The following is a 6,817-nucleotide window of genomic DNA, read 5'->3' on the forward strand; positions in this document are numbered from 1 at the left end:
ATCTTTTATAGGTCTTATGAATGGTTGGTTTATGTCATATTTATTTCATTTTTACTTTCATAATCTTAATGTTTTTCTAATTGTTATTTGATTAATTGACTTTCACACACATACACACACACACACATAGTTATTTTATATGTTATATACTTGAAGTGATAGATTTGCAAGTGCTTGAATTGAAAGATATTTACAAATCATTACAAATAAAATAAAAGAAGTTATCGGTGGATCCTATTTTTTTAAGGTTTTACTGTATCAGCATACCTAGAATGTACCCATACACTAATATCCATATCCGCTATAGCAATCCCGGTTTCCCCTTTTCTTTAATTGTTGTATCCGGACTTAGGTTCCGAGAGGTTGGTTATTGTGTACATCTTGTTTACATCCTTTAGTCTTTGTATTTGAGTCCTGGGTTATGTTGGGCCGGTTTGAAACAGGTTGGTTGAGCTTAGGAACCAAGTGTAGTTGCCCAGATTTTGGCCTGTCCGCTTGAGCGGAGACTTTGGCGCTCGAGCGGGAAAATCACCCTTCCAGTATTTTCTCTGCAGGGTCGTCTGCTCGAGCGGTGGTTTGGGCGCTCGAGCGGGGGTTTGTGTGTGACGCTCGAGCGGGGAATTGGACGCTCGAGCGGGGACCTGGTTCTGCAAAAGTGCTGGGAGTGTGTATTCGCCGCTCGAGCGGCGGATTGGACGCTCGAGTGGGAGTCTGTGAGTGACGGTCGAGCGGGGGTTTACACGCTCGAGCGGGGTGACGGGTTTAAGACTCCGTGTTTTGACATTTTAAAATCACTTTTTCACATCTCTTCTCTCTCTTACTTTTCCAAAAACTCCATTGTTGAGCCTCTCTCTCTAGAACCTTGCCTTCTCTCTAGGTATTGATCTAGTTGGAGTTGTTTCCTCACCTTGGGTCTTTACAAAAAAGTTGTTGATTGTCGAGGGCTATCTTTTGATCCGGGAAACTTGTGATTTGGAGCATTTTCACTTTCATCATCTCTTTCGTTGGGTGTCAACTTTTGAGGTAGGGATTCCTACTCACTCCTATGGTCTTTGACATAGATTTTTGGCTGTTTTGATAAAGTGTTAAAGTTGGGTGATTTTGGGACTTAGGGTTTCAAAATGTTAAATGGGGGTTTTGTCATTTTGATTCTTGAAAATGTATATTGGGTTTCAAATTGAGGTTGTTGTTGTTGGTTGTTGATATTTACACCATTGGGTCTATGTTGGGAAAAGGGGTAGAGAACCCTAACTTTGTTATATAAATTAATTGGTATAATTAATTTGGGAAAGGTTGTGATTATATGAAATTGAGTTGGAGTTAATGAAATAGATTCATTATATTGTGAAATGGTGGGGATGGATTTATAAATCGCTCACTTTTGAGAACATTGATATTTTATCTGTTGAGGCTTTTATTATCTATTTAGAAATAAATGCTTTGGGCTACCGGTGGAGGGTAGCTATGATTGTTGTAGACAATACATGATGATTAGGTAAACTAAAACTAATCAATTGGATGTGTCATAAAGTATGATGGCTGATAGAATACATTAACGTTATGTGTTGATTGATTGTGTATAGGACCTATGTGTATATACATTGTTTTGTGTGGGAGGAGAAACGGGTTGTACTCCACGGTTTATTGGAAGAAAGGGGCTGGACCTCTAAACCGAATGGTTTATTGGAAGAAAGGGGCTGGACCTCTAAATCACAAGGTTTATTGGAAGAAAGGGGCTGGACCTTTAGATCGAAAATTGTGTTATGTTGATACAGCTCATATGCTTATCTATTGAAGTGTTGATACAGCTCTTATGCTTATCTATTGAAGTGTTTATACAGCTCTTATGCTTATCTATTGAAGTATTGATACAGCTCTTATGCTTATCTATTGAAGTGTTTATACAGCTCATATGCTTATCTGATGAGGTGTTGATACAGCTTATATGCTTATCTATTGCGAAATGGGAAACGTTAAATATGAATTATTATTTCGTTTAGAGTGTGTGGCCAGGCTCTGAGCCTCGGGTATAAATTTGGAAATTGGATAAGAAATGGAAAATGAAATGAAACATAGACATTGTGGTCATTTAATGGGAATGGTTTATGAATTGATTTATGGGAGTTAAACATTTATCAATTGCTAATGTCTTAGTTACTGCTCATAGTGTGTTTAGCATATCTCTACTGGGCGTTGGCTCACCCTATATGGGACATTATTTTCAGGTACAGGTAGTATGCCACCTCCAAGGACATAGCTTGGATGATGATGGGAGTTGAAGACTCTCTTTTTTTTTTTTTTATGTTTATTTTGTTTGTATTACATGTATATCAAGCCAAGGGCTTATTTTGTATAGAGTTAGTACTCTTCTTTTGTGTAACCAAGTGTTGACTTGGAAAGCTGTAAGCCCGTAGGGCACTTGCTTTTGTTGTTAACATGTAATACGGTTGTAAGAACTACTCTGATGAATGGAAATGGTTGATTTCTTTTATATCAATGCATGCCTAATGTGATGGGTTTTATGTATTATTTTGAGGGCGTTACATCCGCACCCATGCTTCATAGACAATAAATAAGTTTTGCACATGCATTAATTATGTTTAATCCACAATTTATAAGTGGAATATGGCTTAAAAATAGTTAAAATTTAAATTCATTTTTAGACTTTCCTTTTAAAATTGTTCAAATTATATTTGGTTATACATAAACCAATAATTTCATGCCACATAAAATTGAAAATTTTGGATGAAGACTTTAAGGGTTTGTTTGGTTTGTATCTCAAGATACAATTTTTGGGAAAAATTTTCAAAATTTTGTTTGGTTCAAATTTTTTGAAAAAATATTCCAAAATCACTTTCTCTCTTCTACATATCAATCAATCACTTTTTCTCTCTCATCTCTCATCTCTCATTCTCAATCACTTTTTCTCTCACACACATCTACTCAACTACAACAAAATATCAAATCATCCCAAACTCCCAAACTATTTTGAAAATACACAACCAAACAAACCAAAAAAATTTCTAAACTCTCTCTCCAATTTTTTTTTTGAAAATTTATCTCAAAACACAAACCAAATACACCCTAAAGCTCCCAAAGCACTCCTTGTTAAAAGTCAATTTTCAATATACTCTATATAGATTGTCTAAACAAACAAGAGGAGGGATACCTCCCCTCACTTCCCTTCTCTTTCCTTCCCTTCACCTAACAACTAACACTTCCCTTTACTCTCCTCCGCTTAGTCCAAATGGAGAAACAACAGGTAAAGTGAATTTAATGGTCATTGATATTTTTATCCTCACAAATTATAAATGTAATCTTTTTATTTTTATTCATTTTTTTTATACGAATTGGGTTACACTCTTTTCCTCTCTCTATAAATCCTAACCATTAAACACTTCATTCTAGTCATTTGCATCACCTTCATTTTAGTCATTTGCTTCACCATATGCCCTCTTCAGAGGCAGAGGTACAACATATCATCTTGATACAGTAGTGAAACTACATGTATATTCAGGTACTATTAGTTCTTCATTTTCAGTTATGTGATTTCCTTAGTTCAATGCTATTTTGTTTAGCTAGTTAATTAGTCTCCAATGTTAATTGTGTTCATTGTTTGTGTACCCAGAATGTTGCCAATATTTTCTCTCTTGGAACTCATCACCAATCATATTTCAGTACAACAAGTTGTGCACAAATTTTATCCAATGGCACAGAGGAAGGGAGTAAAGAGATTGATTTTGAGTTTTTATTCCAGTCATGCACCAAAATCCACGTTGCTAAGCGCATTCAGGCCTTTCTTATTGCGTCAGGGAAAGCCCAAAGCATCGTCATTTCCACTAGAGTTGTCAATCTTTATGCCAATCTTGGAGATGTTACTTATTCTCGTTGCACTTTCGATCAGATCCCAAAAAAGGATACCAATACCTGGAATTCAATGTTATCCTCCTATGTTCGCAATACCCGCTTCCATTAAGCTGTCAATTGTTTATACGAAATGTTATTAAAATATGAAGTTAGGCCTGATTTTTATACTTTTCCTCCTGTGTTGAAAGCTTGTGGTAATTTATTTGATGGGAAGATAATACATTTCTGAGTTTTTAAATTGGGTTTCGAATGGGATGTCTTTATGGCTGCTTCTTTGGTGCATATGTATTGTCGCTTTGGCTATCTTACTGTTGCCTATAAAATATTTTGTGATATGCCATTCAAAGATAGGGGTTCTTGGAACGCTATGATTTTTGGGTTTTGTCAAAATGGGAATGCTTCAGAGGCATTGGGTGTTTTGGATGAGATGAGATTTGAGGGGATGAAGATGGATTTTGTCACTGTTTCAACTATTCTTCCTTCGTGTGCACAAATGGATGATATTTTGCATGGAATGCTGATTCATTTATATGTCATAAAGCATGTGTTGGAGTTTGATGTGTTTGTGTCCAATGTATTGATTAATATGTATGCCAAATTTGGAAACATTCGGCAAGCATAAAAGGTTTTCGACCAGATGTTCGTTAGAGATTTGGTGTCATGGAACTCAATAATTGTTGCATATGAGCAGAATGCTCATCCATATACTGCACTTAAGTTCTTTGGTGAGATGCAGTCAAATGGAATTTAGCTTGATGTGTTGACACTAGTGAGCTTGGCGTCCAATGTTGCTCGGTCTAGGGATTGCCGAAGTGGCAGGTCCGGTCATGGTTCATCACAAGGAGATATTGGATTCTGAAAGATGTTGTTGGAAGTGTTGTCGTGGACATGTATGCAAAGTTGGGTATTATTGATTCTGAGTGTAGAGTTTTTGAAGAAATTCGTTTAAAGGATGTGGTTTCATGGAACATGATGATTACAAGTTATGGTTAGAATGGTCTGGCAAGTGAGGCTATTGAAGTGTTCTGCATGATGGAAGCGTGCGAGGATGTAATTCCAAACCAAGGGACTTGGGTAAGCATTTTACCAGCTTACTCTCATCTATGAGCCTTGAAGCTGGCGATGAAAACTCACGGTTGTATTTCAAAAGCCAATCTTCACTTGGATGTCTATGTTGGTACTTGCCTCATTGACCTGTATGGAAAAAGGTGGGAGATTAGACGACGCAATGTCCTCGTTCCATGAAGTGCTCATGATGAGTTTAGTTCTATGGAATGCCATAATATTGTGTCATGGGATTCACGGACATGGTGAGACTTCTATGCAGCTATTCCAAGCTATGCAGGATGAGGGGGTAAAGCTCGATCATGTTACTTTTGTATCTCTATTGTCAGCTTGTAGCCATTCGGGCTTAGTTGGTCAGGGTCAGTGGTGCTTTCGGGTAATGCAAGAAGAGTATGGAATCGAACCTAGTTTGAAGCATTATGGCTGTATGGTAGACCTGCTTGGTAGAACTGGATACCTAAAAAAGGCATATACTTTTGTCAAGAATATGCCTTTAAGGCCTGATGCTTCGATTTGGGGTGCTCTTCTTGGAGCTTGTCGAATCCATGGAAATATTGAGTTGGGCAAATGCGCTTCAGATTGCTTATTTGAAGTTGATTCAAAAAATGTTGGGTACTATGTTTTATTATCGAATATATACGCAAATGTTGGAAAGTGGGAACGTACAGATGAAGTGAGATCATTAGCTAGAGACTGTGGATTGAAGAAGACACCTGGCTGGGGTTCAATTGAACTGAACAACAGGATTGATGTCTTTTATACTGGGAACCAATCTCATTCGTACTGTGAGGAGATCTACAAGGAGTTAGAGATTTTAGCAGCTAAGATTAAGATCATTGGTTATACTCCAGACAATAGCTTTGTGTTGCAGGATGTGGAGGAGGATAAAAAAGAGTATATTCTTATGAGTTATAGTGAGAAATTGGCTCTCGCGTATGGAATTATCAGCACCCCTCCTATGAGTCCAATTTGGATTTCAAGAACTTGCGCGTTTGTGGGGATTGCCACAATGTGACTAAATTCATATCGAAGATTACAGAGATGAAGATTATTGTGAGGGATTTGAACTGCTTCCATGACTTCAAGGATGACATTTGTTCTTGTGGGGATTATTGGTGACTTGGAATACTGATATATCATTCAGAAAAATTGACAGTTTGGATCACTGACTTTGTCTTTCAACCATTCAAGGTGAGAGCTGTGAGAATAATATTAGTATATTATATATTATGTGAATATTGTTTCCTATTTAGGATTGGTTAGGTTATTTGCTTCCCATCGTACTTTTTTGTCTGCTGTTCACTCTTTTTGAAAACCCCAGTCTTACAAGGAGGCCTGTCAAGATCTTCATTGGGTTCAAGCTATGAAGGATGAGTTGTCTACATTATAGAAAACGAGCACTTGGGTCCTGTAATGCAGACAACTCATCCTCCATAGCTTGAACCCAATAAGGATCCTCATAGGCCTCCTTGTAAGACTGGGGTTTTGAAAAAGAGTGAATAGAAGACAAAAAAGTACGATAGGAAGTAGAAAAACATGTATTGGACCAACCCAACCTGTTTGGAAGATGACGCGCTTGAGTAGGATATCGATGTGCAGTAGGATCAGAGTCGTCAAAAGCAGGAGGATCAGCAGTAGGGGCAAAGACAACCGGTGGAGGAGGAGCTTTGCGACGAGAATAAACTAACAACGGAGGAGGAGAAGAAACCGAAGGAGGAGAAGCAGCTGGAGGAGAAGATGGAACAAGCTTAGAAGGAACTGTGGAGATGTACTCATTAGACGGGATCTCAAAAGGAAATGGATCAATATGAACCAAATCCTTTTTGAAAACTGGAGCGGTGAGAGGAGGAAGCTAAAAGTAATGTAGACGTTCAAGAAAAGAAAC

The 6,817-nt window shown here is 37.7% G+C and overlaps 1 pseudogene; it reads left to right on the forward strand.

Moving 5' to 3' along the window:
* The first annotated feature begins 4,114 nt into the window (after window positions 1-4,114).
* LOC145789560 (pentatricopeptide repeat-containing protein At4g33990 pseudogene) lies at window positions 4,115-6,056 on the forward strand (annotated as a pseudogene).
* Window positions 6,057-6,817: the final 761 nt, after the last annotated feature.

The sequence above is a fragment of the Camellia sinensis genome, chromosome 1 (assembly GCF_055761805.1).
Source record: "Camellia sinensis isolate YWXY chromosome 1, ASM5576180v1, whole genome shotgun sequence".
Lineage (NCBI taxonomy): Eukaryota > Viridiplantae > Streptophyta > Magnoliopsida > Ericales > Theaceae > Camellia > Camellia sinensis.